The sequence below is a fragment of the Anas platyrhynchos genome, chromosome 2 (assembly GCF_047663525.1).
Source record: "Anas platyrhynchos isolate ZD024472 breed Pekin duck chromosome 2, IASCAAS_PekinDuck_T2T, whole genome shotgun sequence".
NCBI lineage: Eukaryota > Metazoa > Chordata > Aves > Anseriformes > Anatidae > Anas > Anas platyrhynchos.
This window is the reverse complement of record NC_092588.1, coordinates 21,423,814-21,438,881: the sequence shown is the minus strand read 5'-3', so window position 1 is coordinate 21,438,881 and position 15,068 is coordinate 21,423,814.

Below are 15,068 nucleotides of genomic sequence, written 5' to 3'. Positions count from 1 at the left end.
AAGGAAATGGATTTATGAAGATGGAGCAGAAGTGGCAATGTTACAGTCCTGATCCACAAGCAACCGCTGTGCAGCTGAGCACCCAGACCTAAGAGAGGGACACATCATCTAAAATGTCAGCAGTCAGACAGCTGAACCCTTCTCCATAGCAAAGACTGTTGCAAGGAAATTGCTAAAAACAACCAAACCGCATGTTTCAATAGTAAACATGCACACTTGGAGGCCCAAATGCCCCAGACATGCACGTGGGACTATAACTTGGCCTGGTGCTTTGGAGGCACAGAGAGCAGGAGCTGTGGCTCTCCATGAGGAACCTGGCAATTAAAAAGCCACCATAAGAAAAGGCAATCCCAGACAGAGTTTCTGCAGGGAAAACTTAAGAACATTAACTTTAATATCAATTGTTTATTACGTGGCATTCTTCAAGATATGGTTCTGGCCGTAGCCCAGCAGGTTAAAGCGATTACTGTCGGGTGATTCAGCCACCAAACTCACTTAGCTCCAATGCTGCCCATGCAGAGCTTTCTTTTAAACATTTAGTCTTCAGTTTCTCAACAACATTTGCACCAATAATAGAATAAGTGCTGGCTTGCTACAGGAAAACACAGGGAAAATGCTATTTCTGTGCAGCTCCTGCATCGTCCTCTGCCAGAATGGACAAATGAGCCCGGCTCTTCCATCCATGCGGGCAATGCTGGGAGGAGAGGGAACAAAGGAGAAATTTGTCGTGATGTTTCCAGCACCAGCACCCACGCCTCTGAGGTGCAACCCAAGGCCTGCAGCCCCACAGCATGGGTTTGGAGGGAGCTGATTCAACCCAGCCATCTCCAGCAACAGACCACCCCCTCCAGCTCCAGCGCAGAGCAGTGGCAAAGATAAAATCAATTTTTTGATTAAAAATGAAAGCAAGAGCATTCAGAGCACAGATCCTCCTACATCTCCTTTCCTCACTGCTAATGCTTAGAGAATGATGAGGAAAAGCCGAGAGTCATTATTTATCATCTTCCTTTCCCATATTGGGGGTCATTTGTCCATTTTGTTCTCTACCAGAATTTTTAGGTGCGTTGAATCATCTCTCATTCCTGAAGTAGTTTTGGTGCAGATGCTCTGCCTCCTACCTCCGAGTCCATCACGCGGCTCTGCGACCACAACCACTGCAGGCAAATAAAACTCCACAAAATCTCCGTGGAGTGGCATTTGGAAGCTTTTAAGGAACAGCAGTGCCTGCGGCAGAGCAGCCCACCCCACCACCGATGACAGATGGAGGTGGAATAAGCTCTCTTGGTCTCTTTTTAGAGAACACATGCTGTGCCAGCAGCAACCCGACCAGATCCCTAGCACCTCACCCAGTTTCTGCCCTGCTCCTGTCTGGAGATCTGCTGCTGAGGAAAGAGCCCACCAGCCAGGACACACACACGGGTGTCCTGCTGAGACCCATTTGCTGCCCTCTTTGCACTCAGGCTCGTTTCACGTAGTGGTCAGCTCACACTTTTGTGCTGTTTTGCCCTGTGAAACTACTGCACTGCCAAGGCTGGTTGAAGGTGGAAAGGTTTCTCACCTCTCTGATGTGTGAAAGTCTTGAAAACAAAGACAAGGGAAGGAACCGAGCCCATGCAGCACAGGCATGGTCATGTAGAAAAGAAAGTGGCTTTTTTTCTTCTCCTTTTCAATCAAAACTGGCGTTACTGTCAACAATAACAGAAGAAATTTCAGGCAGAAATTGGATTTGTTAAAATTTACCAGCATCTCTGGGTATATCGTTTCATACATACTAATGGCTAATCCTCCTTGCAGCCCTAATATACTCTCGGTGCTTGCGGTATCTGGTGGCAACGCTCTGCAGGCTACTTCTCTGCTGGTTGAGTAACGTGTCTCTGTTATGAACCTAGAGGCTGTCACTCTCCCTGAATATCTTCTCGGATTCTCATACGAGGTGAAGAGAACCTTCTTCATACCGACATATAGCGTGTATATATATTATATGTGTTTACTATATATTTATTACATGCATAGGTACAGAAATTGTTGCATCATTTTCTTTCTTACTGTTCTTTGTAAGAGAAAAGCCTGGCAGTGCCCTAAGTTCTCTTATTTTCACCCCTTTCCAGGTGGGCTGAGCACGGCCAGGCAGGTGTAACGCGCTGGGAGGTGGCTGCCCACATCCCTCGTGTGTTTTCCTGCAGGCGGTCAGCTTGCCTTTCTGCAGCAGAGCAGCTCATCCTGAGCCACGCAGAGCCATGCCCAGGGACTCCTCCTGCCAGGCACCCCTCTCCCCAGCACTACCTATAATTCAGGCTTAGAAGTGGGTGCAAGTATCTCACATTTATTCCCTAAATAGGGCACGCAGGGTTCGCTCGCCCTTCCTTCGGCTCGGCGGTGCAGCACTTCGGTGCATTTACTGACAGCTAAAAATAGGCAGCCCATGCCTCGGCTTCCTCTTCTGAGTCACCAGCAGCTCTCTGACCAATCCACGCTTGCTCAGCAGATGTTTGGGCTCCGCTTCAGAAGGTACGGAGAGCCTGGCTCCGGGAATTGGCAGGCTTACAGACCTTCCCCATCGCCTTACAAGGCTCCTCGGAGAAGGATGTGCGATAATCATGATAACGGGACGCTGCCCATCAGGGGGATGCCCATCAGGGGGATGTCCCGCTGGGTTTGCACTACCTTCGAGGCAGGTGGAAGCAGCTCTGCTGCTCAGCGGGGTGTCCCCACAGCCTGCAGGGCAGGAAGCTGGGGGAAAGCTGGGGCTCCTCTGGCTGGGAGCACACACGGCCACGTCCTCGCTCAGCCCCAGGGCTCCCGCTGGAGGGAACCCAGCTTCTGCACGGAGCAGCTGCGAGGGAACACAGCGAGCTGGGACCTCCAGCGCTGCGCAGGGCTTTGTCCCAGCGCTGTGGGAAGGCAGAGCCAGAAACGTGCCTGCAATCCCACTGCCCCTGCTGCGGGCTCCGGCACAGCCCGGCGGCCGGCACCCGGCTGCACTGTCACCACGTCCACACGGCGTGTCTAGCAACCCTCAATTAAGCTAACAGCTAATTATATTCCTCTAACGAGACAGCCTGCTTTACTGGCTGGAAGAGAGGATGGGGAGACAACACTTCTGGCTTCCTTTTCAGGATCAGCCAAAATGAGTCATTGTCCCAGCTTTCTCTCAGCTTGAGAATGATTATTTATGTATTGTTTATTTAAAGTTTGTTCACTTTTTTTTTTTAATTAAAAGAGAATAAGTATAATTTCACTGAAAATAAAAATAAATCTATTTTTAAATATTCCAGTCTGGATGCAGTTTGCTTAACAGCAAGAATGTGGGTGCAGGGATATCAGAAACAATATTGGTATTGGGAAACTGTTCCTAGCTGGTTTCGCTATCCTGTTCAAAAAATCAGTAAACCAGCGGTTGTTATTTTTGGACCAGGTTTATTTAGAAAAGGCCTGAGTGCAGCAAATCAAAACCCGGGCTTTTGCATGCTGTGGCTTTGCTGGTTTGAAGCAGCTCCCTTCGACCGCAGCTCCCTCAGACTGACGTCTGCATCCATACACGAGCGGTGCAGATGTGGCAGGAGCAGCACTCCTGGCGAGGAGGCACCTCGCGTGGGGGGCCTGAGTGGCTGGGATGAACTAACAAGATTCAGAGTCACCTTACAGAGTCACAGAGTGACAGTGGCTGATGCTGGCAGGGCCATCTGGAGCCACCCGGTGCCACCCGTGCTCTGTGGGGTATGATTGTGGCCGGGACACAGCTACGTGTCTCACATGCAAAGCCCCAGGTGAGGTGGGAGTCTGAAGTCTTTTTTCCAGGAGCTGGAGCAGGGGGTCCAGCCATGGACCCATCCCAGTTGTGCAGGAGCTCTGCTAGCCCAGCCCCATCCCCAGCACTTCATCTCGGCCTCTCCCCTGCCTGCAGCCCAGCAGAGAGAAGCAGAAGTGGAGAACTTGCAGGATTTCAGAAGGAAATCTAGTTTCCCTCAAGTCTCCCGATCCTCACGCCTGGCTCTCTGCTCACCTTCCACACAGTACACTTTCCTAATTTCCTATCTGCACCAGGAGCAGCCGTGGCAGGAGGTTCAAATAATTGTTTTCACAAGACCCGCTTTCCGCAGAGCCTTTTGAAGGTCAGGCTGATTATTTCCTCTGGAGCGAGCAGAGCGCCATGTAATTATTGTAAATGTCACCTGGTGAAAAATCACTTCTAGTCAATCACCTCGGCCCAGGGACAACTGCTGCAGCCCTCTGCTACTGCAGCAAGCCAAACAGGAGTGACAGGGCTCACATCTCTGCCGTCAGGACTCGGGTACTCCTCCAAGCATGGCAAGGTGGTGAAGAAACACTCCCAAGAGGCATGGGGCAAGCAGGGTTTGCACACCAACAAATGGGACCTGTCCCAGCAGGCTCCTTGGCTTAATTCTTTTGTTGTAGAACTCTGGGTCTATTTAATCAAAATTTGTGATGCTTTTGTTTCACAGTTTGAGGTGAGTTGTTTCTTGTTTAGGTAATGCTTGAAGAAGATGTGTTTGGCTTTTTTGGAAAGGGAAATAAAGCAAAGATGATTCTGTGACATCAACTGCATTGAATGTATTAATAAACTGGGGAAACCCAAGCATGTCAGGAAGAAAAAATCATTAAAAATCTGGTTATCTGTTCCAATCATTGTGTCATAAGCAATCAAAGTTGATATGAAAATAAGTTTTATGGGAAACGAGCACTCACCAAACCATAGTGATGAGCAGCAATACAAACACCTCAGTGGGAAAATAGCCCGGTTACAAGGGAAACTGTCTGGATGTGACTGGTAGGCAGTGCTAGCCTCCTATTTATCAGAGGGCCCAGGAGACCTTTCACATGTACATACACAACCACCAGACATGCATCAGGGCTGAACTGCATTGCAGAAATACATGGAGCAAATTTACCTGCTTATTTATTTACCTGTCTTCTTGGGAATACTGGCAAAAGTAAAAAGTACACGTTGAATTGGAGAGAAAAATATTAGTGGCATCTCAAGTTACCTTTGAGGGTTTCACAGGGATGAACAGAGAAAAGAGCAATGCCTTTGTGCCGTTCCCTTCAACTAATTGCATACACCCCAAAAAAAGCTCACTGACATAATTCACCTGCACCATGTTGGCCAACGCAATAGAGGCTTCTCCAGTTTTTCTCCCTGTATTAGCAGCTGCCACCCAAGGAACAACAACAAAGATCTCTCTTGTCAGTGCCTGGAGTGAAGCTGACACAAGGAAGTATTCTTCTGCAGCAGCACTAGAGGAAAATTAGTGCATTTGATTAATTAAATTTAATTAATTAATGGATTTCCTCTCTCTAAGTTTACTTAGAGTAGTTCAGTGTTTCAGTGTTCAGCAGGCCTTCGGATAATGCCCTCAATAATGTACTTTAATTTTGGGCTAGACCTGAACTGGTCAGGCAGGTGGGCTTGATGAACTTTGTAGGTCCCTTCCAACTGAAGGGACTATTCTATTCTATTCTATTCTATTCTATTCTATTCTATTCTATTCTATTCTATTCTATTCTATTCTATTCTATTCTATTCTATTCTATTCTATTCTGTTCTGTTCTGTTCTGTTCTATTCCACTCTACTCTACTCTACTCTACTCTACTCTACTCTACTCTACTCTACTCTACTCTACTCAACCCTACTCCACTCCACTCTACCCTACCCTACTCAACCCTACTCTACTCTACTCTACCCTACTCTACTCCACCCTACTCCACTCCACTCTACTCAGATGTCCCCCTCCCACTCTCCTACCAAGCGTCTTCCCCAGAGAGAGCTGCTGCAGGGCAGCAGTGTGGACGTGCTGGGGGGTCACAGCCAGGCTATTTTTAGGTGAAAGGAAGCCAGGATCTCATCAGATCCAAGATGCCGCCTCCGTCCCCACACTCCGCACCTTCAACTCTGCCACACACTGAATGGTTTGAAAGCATGAGAGTTTAACAGGGCCCTTGAGGATTTCAACATTCGACTGAAAAATATTTGGCAAGTCTGCAACCAACAACATCACTCTCTTAATGTATTCCAAAGCTCTTGTGAGACACATCTTTAGCCCAAATATCTTATTTTTAGAGCAGCATCCAGTACTTGATCACACTAACCTCTACTCTATTTACAATTTCTGCTTAAAAAGGAAGACTACTGCTTCATCTCATTTGTTTCTTCCAAGACACAGCTCTTGCAAAATCAGCTTCTGACACCCTTCTTCCTGCTGGATCAAGGCTGCTGTGCAGGATAAATTGCCCAAAACAAAACAATGTCTAACTGATGTTGCATGTTTTCAAATAAATATCTCAAGAACAGCTAAACTAGTTTAAAGTGTTTGCTTTTGAGTGGGTAGCATTTCGTTTTTATTAACAATTTGATCACCGTGTAACTAAAGAAGTATTCTAAGGTCACAGACACGTAGAGCCTCCAGAGAGGTACACCACTCTGGCAGATGTAATAAATCTCATTTCAGTGTTTCAGAGCTCAATGATAGCTTAAAATGGCCAGAAGCTGGTTACCAGTTGCTATTGCACTCATTAGTCTCTTCTCTCCTTAAAAAGACAGACCTAAAGATATCATCTGTCAGGAAATCTGATTTTCGTCCCAGCCTTTGCCTGGCCTCCTTACATACATCCTTCCTTCAGTGTGGATTTTTTTTATGTGTCATTTTTGGTCTGCAGGATTTCATTCCTCCAGCTGCAAATTCTCACTGTCACCCACAAATCAGACAGTCTGCTGATTATCTAAATTCTGCCCACAATTATTTCCTATTTAATCTTATTTAAAAAAATAATAAATAAAAGTAAGTGTATTTTTGAGAGTAGCATCTGTCCCCAAGTATTTCAGGTTTAGTTTTTAAAGCTGAATCTTTTGCTCTGAGATGACAGGCACAATAACTTCACCCAGCCAGCAACCAGTTCTCCAAATCTCTTTCGATTTCTCCTCACAGAGGAGTGATCAGCCTGTACGATGGAAATGGAAGGTAAGCACAGCAAGCAGCTGAAAGAGCAACGCAAAATAAAAGATCATCTGCCCCTTGGTCTGCTCTTGGACATCACACTGTGGGTTACACGCTCTTTATGCTGTGAATAAGCAAATGGTCCCTCTCCCCACCTTGTTCCTTGGTCACCCCCAGGTTGTTCACTCTACAAACGTAAGTGTTGGGATGCAAAAATCCCACCAGGACTTGTCTCCCACACCTTTTTTAAGACCTTCAGACCTCAACTAACCACACAGCCAATGCTCTATCTGCCTGTGCCTGATCCTGGGGTGCAACCACAGCTCAGCTGTGGCCCTTCCCAGAGCTAGGGGTGATTTCTGCTCATTGTGAGGAAGAGCAGGACAGAAAAAAAGCCCTGGGGAAGCAGGGGCAGCCACCAGGTTTATTGCTGATCTCTGCTTTGCACCTCTCAAACCCTTTTCGTCATTCTGAAAATGTGGTGGTGATCGAAACCTTCTCCAGCCCCACGTGGACACCGCTAATAGCACTGCTGGGCTGAGAACAGTGCCCTGAGACACAAAAGTGAAACAACTGAGAAAGTGATTAAAAGAAAAGATTGCTACGATGACTTCAATTCCAGAGTCAGAGCTGCGTGATACTCAGCCAGCCCAGGAATGGCACTACCGCTACACAGAAGCTAAATTGCATTTGAAAGGGATTTCAGTTCTGGCGATCAGCGCTGCTATTAAATTGAAGTCAAGGCATTTAGGAGCTTCTTCCTTTCAGAACTGGTCTGGAATTTCATCTGTGCCAGCGAGTTATTCTACGGGAGGAAAAACCAGTTAGAGAAGCATGAGCAACTCAACAAAAAATTAATCATTTTTCATAAATATAACCTAATCCTATTTCCCCCTAAATATATCCTTCCCAGCAGAACCCCTTCCTACCTGCATCTTCCCATACAGGGGAAGGAGTCAGCAGCACACTCAGCCCGAGGCAGACAGCTGGTATGCCAAATTTGGGGCTAAGCTGTTCAAAACTGGCAAAGTCAAAAGAAACAGAAGTTGAGTGGCTTTAATGGCAAGTGCTAGGCAGCTTCAGCATCACACAGCAGTACCAGCTGTGGTGCTCTCTGCTTTTGGATGTGAAGTCGGGGGTCAGGCGAGCATCGAGGTGTGTTTCTGTACAGCTGCAGAGATCATTGGCATAGTGCTGTCAGTTTTGCACTAGGATTGAGGTAGATCACTCTTGTTTTGTGGTGTACATGAAGCTGGATCTACAAGAAAGGATAAAATTTGAAGATTTTATCCTGCTTAGTTTCTGGCAAGGTGTTTTGCATCTTATTAAAGCTTCTGAACATAAACCCCAGGCTTTGGGTTCCCTGGGTCACTGCTCAACCCATTGAACCCACAGCATTTAACTCCATCTCTTTCCCCAGGAGGTTTAGCAGCCAACAGCCCAAGGAAGAGCAACAACCCCCAGGTGGGAGAGGCGCCCACCTCCCCAGCGGGGGCTCTGCTGGGTCAGCACGGACATCCTGGGGTGAAGGGAGAGGTTTGCAGGGGATCGGATCACGCTGCATCACCGAGGCGCCAGGATTAAGCAGTGCCAGGATGAAGACAGTGCAGAATCTGCCCCAAAGCACCTGATGTGCCAAGTGCTTCCAGCCGATCGGGGGCCGTCCTGCTGGTGACAGCAGTGCAAGTCCCCGTTTGATCCAAGCGGGTGCCAGTTCTGCAGCAGTCACGTAGATTTAAGTCAGACGCAAGGCCTGGCTGATTTTACTGACAGCCGCTGCTAAGTCAGCTCCAGCACTCGGACTCAGCCTCTGCCAGCCATCCCTGCGGCAAGATCGCAGGCTGTAGCCACCCTGCTATGCTCAGGCAGGAGGGAAACCCGAAAATCCCAACCTGGCCAGGGCTCCCAACACCCACGGCAGGGCGCTGGGCTCCCCCCTAGCCCCAAGCCCTTCCCTGGGGACCGACCGTCCTGCTCCGCAGCGAGGCTCCTCAGAAGCCCACGAGATGTTGGATGTCCCGCAGGCTCCAGGGCAGGGAAGCACCCTTCTTCTATAAATGCACATTTCAAGGAAGAAAAATACGTTTCTGGGTCATGTGGGTCTTGCAAGCCTGAGTTTGCATAGCTAAAACGCTTTCAGTTTTAATAACCCTTCGGACTACGATTGAGTTTAACTCCCTGCAGCACAGACACGCCAGCCATCACCTGGGGGTTTCAGATCTGTTAAGCCCCATCCTCTGGAATTAGATTACTGCCCCAAAACAAAAAAAAGGTCAAGGATCCTCCTGGCAGATGGTTTCATGAGAGGAAATGTAAATTCTGCAGCCCATTACGGAGCAACACCAGCGTCCAGGCACTGCCAGTGGTTCACTCCCTACGTAAAAAGTAGCGGGCTGATATTATCTGCAAAGGAAGTCAAATGAGCTGATACCAATTGAAGCTTTTTAAAGAAACAGGAAGCTCAGCATCGTATCTGCACTCACCGTCTAGACTAAGCCCAATCTTTTAACCATTTGTGATCCTGGCAGTAAAACCCAAGAGAATTATTAATGCTTAATATTATATTATATATATAAACGTTTAAACAAATGACAGCAGTCCTAATACAGGGAAATAATGGTCTTATGGCCAAGAGCACCCGGATATCAAAACCAAACCCAGCTTTTCCACTGACTTTTCACCATGGACCAGGCTAGAGATTTTCTGTGCATCATATCCATGTTCTGGAGCTCAGATAAGGGCACGGACCATGCCTGCCAGCCTATTAGAAGGAAAGTTTGACTCAGGAAAGAGAGCAGAAGGTTGGGGCATGGAAGAGGGAGATATAACTCCCAAAATGTTTGTGTGATCGTGAATAAAATCTGCTTATTTCCTCTTCTTTCTGGCCAGGCTCTCCTCAGCCTGCAGGGAACAGCCTGGCTCTTGCAACGGGCTTTGCACAGTACGGTCCAGCGGTCTGTCACTCCCCATTTATGCTAACAGTTATCAAATAGCTTTTAAATCAGTTATTCAGATCAAAAACCCCACCCTGCCGTACTCTGAGCACCCCAAGCTGGGTTTCGCAGGAAGCGAGAGCGCTCAGCACCCTGCACCACGGCTCCCTGGCAGGAGGAAACGCTCGCGACCACACCTGCCTCGCACCAAGCAGTGAAAGCAGAGAAAGCTCCACCAAGCCCTTGGTACACGTTTCTACTTTCCCTGGGGTCTGGGGCACCTGTGGGCTGGAGCTGAGCTGCTGTGCTGAGCAAACACCCTGACTTTCACGTGGCATGTGACAGGAGGCCCTGGGCACAACCTGGCCCCCAGGAGGCTCCCCCTGAGCACCAGGAGCCTTCTGTGCTGTGCGGGTGACGGAGCCCTGGCACAGGCTGCCCAGAGGCTGTGGGGTCTCCTCCTTGGAGCCCTTCAGCAGCCGCCTGGACATGGTGCTGGGCACCCTGCTCTGGGTGTCCCTGCTTGGGCACGGGTGGCACCGGCTGGCTCCAGAGGGCCCTGCCAGCCTCAGCCACTGTCACTCTGTGATGTGTATCAGTAGGGCTCCTTGCCTTCACCTCCTGCCCAAGACTTTCTCACAGGAGGCAGCTGTGCGGGGCCAGCCACAGTGATGCAGCCCCAGAGGGCCCTGCCACCCCGAGCAAGCATCACTGGTCCTGCACAGCCCCTTGCACCAAAAACCTGCTGGAGAAAACCCTCCACCGAGCATGAAGCTCTTCCCCTTCAAAAAGAGAAACACCTCTTCCACCCCTCCAGCCAGGACTGTGCCAACATGCTGTCAGCTGCTATTTGTCATTGCACGCGCTGAGAAAGGTGCATGTGGGTATAAAAGCAGCACAACGACCTAAATGGAAGTGGCTTAGTGAAACACAAGCTTTTGTCCATTGTGGGGGCATTTGCTTTTTTTTATTTTTATTTTTATTTTTATTTTTTTTTAACACTGGGGTTCACCTTTACCACTTGGCTGCAATATCCATACCTCCTTTCCTCCGCTAAATAAATCTCCATTTCAGAGAGCATCTGCACAACCGGCAGTGTATAGCTGAGACTTATCAATAGCTGATTATTTATGGGCTTTTTGAAAGCTATTGGCCATGTGTAGTTCCAGGTCCTGTGAAAGGAACTGCAAATATTTGGGGCTGGGATGCCATAGGTTTGTTTCTCCATTGCTCTCATTCCTCCTTTCCCCTCACATCCCGTTTTAGCAAAGCCAGTGCAACTTTGTGCAACAGCATCCTTCAGAAGCCAAGCTAAAATCTGTGTCAGACCACTAAAACACAGTTGCAAGGGATCCACAAAGTCTTTCCATACCCACATTTTACTCAAACTGGAGGAATCATCAGACCAACTCTTCTTTTCAAATGCTATTTGAAGGCTCAGCAAGAAAAGCTTTTTTGGAACTGTGAAGACTTTGACTAACTTGCACCATTCCTCTAAATGTATTAGAATTCAGTGCACATAACTGAGCTAAGAAGATAATATTGCATCTCTATGGCAACTGCAATGAGCAGCATATTGACCATCTCTGCAGACATGGGGAATTGCATTAGTTTGCATTATGATGGTTTCTACTTCAAGCATGCCTTGTACTGACACTTCCTTAGGATTAAAAAAAAATAATGTAAGAGCTGTGAATCACCAACCTTCCAGCCAAAATGTTTGATGCTGTAAGTGTTTGGTTTTCCTCCTGCCTTTCACAAAAGCGCTGTAGCTCCATTCATAGCATCAACATTTCTCTGCACAACTCCCAAGGAAAACACGAAGATGCAATATACATTTTTGATGATAGTGCAAGAATAAGGCCAACTGCTTCTCTTCCCCTTTCATTTTTGACCACTTACACTGTCCATGACTCCTTAGCTGTTATGAAGCTGAACCAGCACATCAGATCTTCCTATCTTCATCAGGATTTAGTCTAATGATGAGGAAAGTACAAATATCAAAAAGGAGATGAGTTTGGTATAGAATGAAAAACACAGAGGGCACTGTAAAGAAAAAGGTTTGCAGAGCAGCAGTGAGGCACAAAGATCGGGTGGGGAGAAATGAGGTTGCCCTGCCTAGAGGAAGGCAGCACACACAAAGGAGAGCAGGCAGAGAGCAAAACCCTTGGAAAGAAAGATACCAGTCACAGAGCAATGGAAATCCATCTCAGAAGTCCATTAAATGCTTTTCAGGAGTTTCACAGCAGGCTAGCAGCAAAGAAGTGCTTACTGATTCAGTAATCATAATGCCTTTCGGTGCTGTTGGGTCTCCTTGGCCAGACACAGCCACACTGTGCTCGCTCAGCCTGGTGGGGAAATTGCAGCTCTGGCAAAGGCAGCGCAATTTTCTCCCACTCTTTGCACACTCACCTCAATAAAGCTGCAAGCTTTAGGGCACAAGCCGCCTGCCGAGCAACAGAAGCTAGAAAGTCTCGTTCTCAGTTAGCAGATTATTCCATTTCTCATTATTTCGTGTTTTCCTCCATTTCTCAGAGGTATATCGGCCCAGGAGAGATGGTAGGAATAGAAAGACTGAGCTGTGTGCATGGTGTATTCCCTCATCTTCCCTTTTCCTACACGCAAAAATTCAGTGGCTTTGGGACAAATTGAAAATGAGTTATGCTACAGAATGCTGCCCCTCAAAATTAAGAGACAAAGAGCAGCAAAATGCATTTTTAGTGATGAAGTAAAGACAGTGACCATGTTAAAAATAAAATCATTGGGCAAAGATGAAAAATTGGGAAAACGCAGTGCAATTATGTGCCTTCAGATTAGGGCCAGGGCTACAACCCGTGCTACCACACAGGCAGGGAGGCTTTGGGAAGAGGAAGGAGAGGGCTGGATGCTCCCCAGGAGCTGGGCTGCAGTGAGCAGGTGTCTTTGGAGAGAGGATGGGGGCACAGGGTGCCAGCAAGTGTGTAAGTGCTGGGGGAGAGGAGGGACAGAATCAGCAATAGGCCTGAAAATCTATACTTTTGTCAGTGTAGGCAGGTGGGCAGCTCAAATTCAGCTCCCACACAAGTGAGCAATCCCTGCTGCTTTGGGGTGAATGAGAGAGAGCTGTGCTGCAGGGATGCATAGGCAGAGACCTGGCTGCACGAGAGCAAGTCCCTGCTGAAAGTCAGATCCAGTCAAAATCAAATTGTGGGGCTCAGTAACAGGAGCACGGGACCCCCAGGAAAACCCAGGTCACACACAGGTGGGTGAGAAATGCCTGAAGTACAGGAGAAACCCCAGGGTATCAGAAAGTCGAGCAGGAGAAAGAGAAGACCTGGGAATACACCTCGGAGAGAAAACCAAGCCAAGAAGCTCTCCTGCTGAGAACTGTCAGCAGCCAAAGCAGGACCTGGAGCACTACAGCCAGCCTCTGCTTCATTCCTACTCCCTCTGGAAATAAAACGGCCTGTGCGTACACTCTGTGTAAGTCACAAAGCCTACATCAAAAGCCTGAATCCATCTTTTTAATTGCCTGACAGAGAAGAGCCCAACTAACTGCTAACTTCACCGGCCAAAGCAAACATTAAGCTATTTTTCTCTTCCTTAATGCATCTACACAACCTTCCTCTGCACCCTTTTGGGCAAGCCAGAGTAAGGTTTTTGCTGCTGCTACAACTTAAGTGAAAAGTTAGCAATTTACCCTGTTATAAAAATGAATGATCTCTCTGGGAAGAGCAGGGTGGGATGCTAAGAGCAAGCTCCAGCAGCCACCCCAAGGCCTGGTGTGCTCTGCCCCATGCCTTGAGGGCTTTCCCTCCAGCTCCCATGCCCTACAAGATGCTCCATGTCCCATGGAGGCCACCAGCCTCTCCTGTGTGTTTTGTACATTGAATTGTAGCAGCATGAAAGAGAGTTGATGAAAATCATCCCATTTAATACGGCCTTTGAAAGTGGTAGAACAGCTTCCTGCAGTGGTCCAGGCCATTATATGAGCAAAGCAGTGGAAATTGAAAGCTCCTTACTCTAATCCTTTCTTCCAAAGCTGATCTCTCAGGCCTCGGGCAGGTCAGGAGGCCCTGACACAGGGCACTACTTAAATATGTCCTTTCACCACCTGCGTAGCCCACGAAAGCCTCGGTTTCTCCAGACACACTCTGATGTAACGCTAATAAGGTTAATTATCTCACGGGTTTTGGGCAAAGCTTCTTGAGCAATGCGAGAGCTTGTGCACAATAATGGCAAAAATGTTTGAACATTTTCCTTTCCTTTACCAAATTATGGGTGGAGGGAAAGAGCAGGGACATAGCAGGAACAGTGTACATGGCCATTCGTTTCCATGTCCTTTGCTGAGCAGGTGGAAAACCCCAAATACCCACCAGATATGCCCATCAGAAGTGGAAAGATGAGATGTGGCGTGTCTCTGCTTTACAACTTAAATTATTTCACACCAATCGGCCCTAGGTGACCCAGGGTGAAGGTGTTTCATGTGTGATTTAATCACGTCCAGCCCCTCAACACCAGAGAGGCACCAGCACTCCTCACCCGAAAGCTCACCGCAAGCTGCAGCTTCATGAGACCATTAAACACGTGGGCAAAATTTATGACAAGAAGGCATTTCACATCATTAACAGGCAGAGGAAATGTCACCAGCTCCTCACCTACCCGGAAACCTGTCACGAAGAGTCACCTCCATGTCCTGATTTAATGGAAGGCGTTCCCATGCGTACCAGGGGATTCCTCCCTCCTGCCCACCGCAGGACAGCTGGCTCACAGGGAAGCAGAAGGTGGCATTTCCAGCCTCACCACAGCTGCAGAGAAGCCGTTCGAGTCAGTTTTCATGCAGGAGCTGCTTGCTGTTTATCACCCTGCGAGGAACTGCTGCTGTCTGTTGCCCTGAGCTACGACAAAAGGCCGATGAGAATTAAATTAACATCAAAAGAAGCAGAGCCCAGCCATATAAGCCTTCATCAAAGAAGCAAAGCAGACGTGTAATCGTGTGCTGAGAACAAGTTCGGTTTCTGCTCGCTCACAGCAGCCCTGGATCAGGCACTCTCTGCTCCTGCAGCCCAGAGGCAACCAGAGCCGGAGGTTTCTTACCTAGACCCCTCCCCACCCCCCTCCTCATTCCCATATTTCAAAAAAATAAGCCGCACAAGCCTTTTAGCATCTGCGCCACCATTTAGGGCTTGCCTTCCCCTTGTC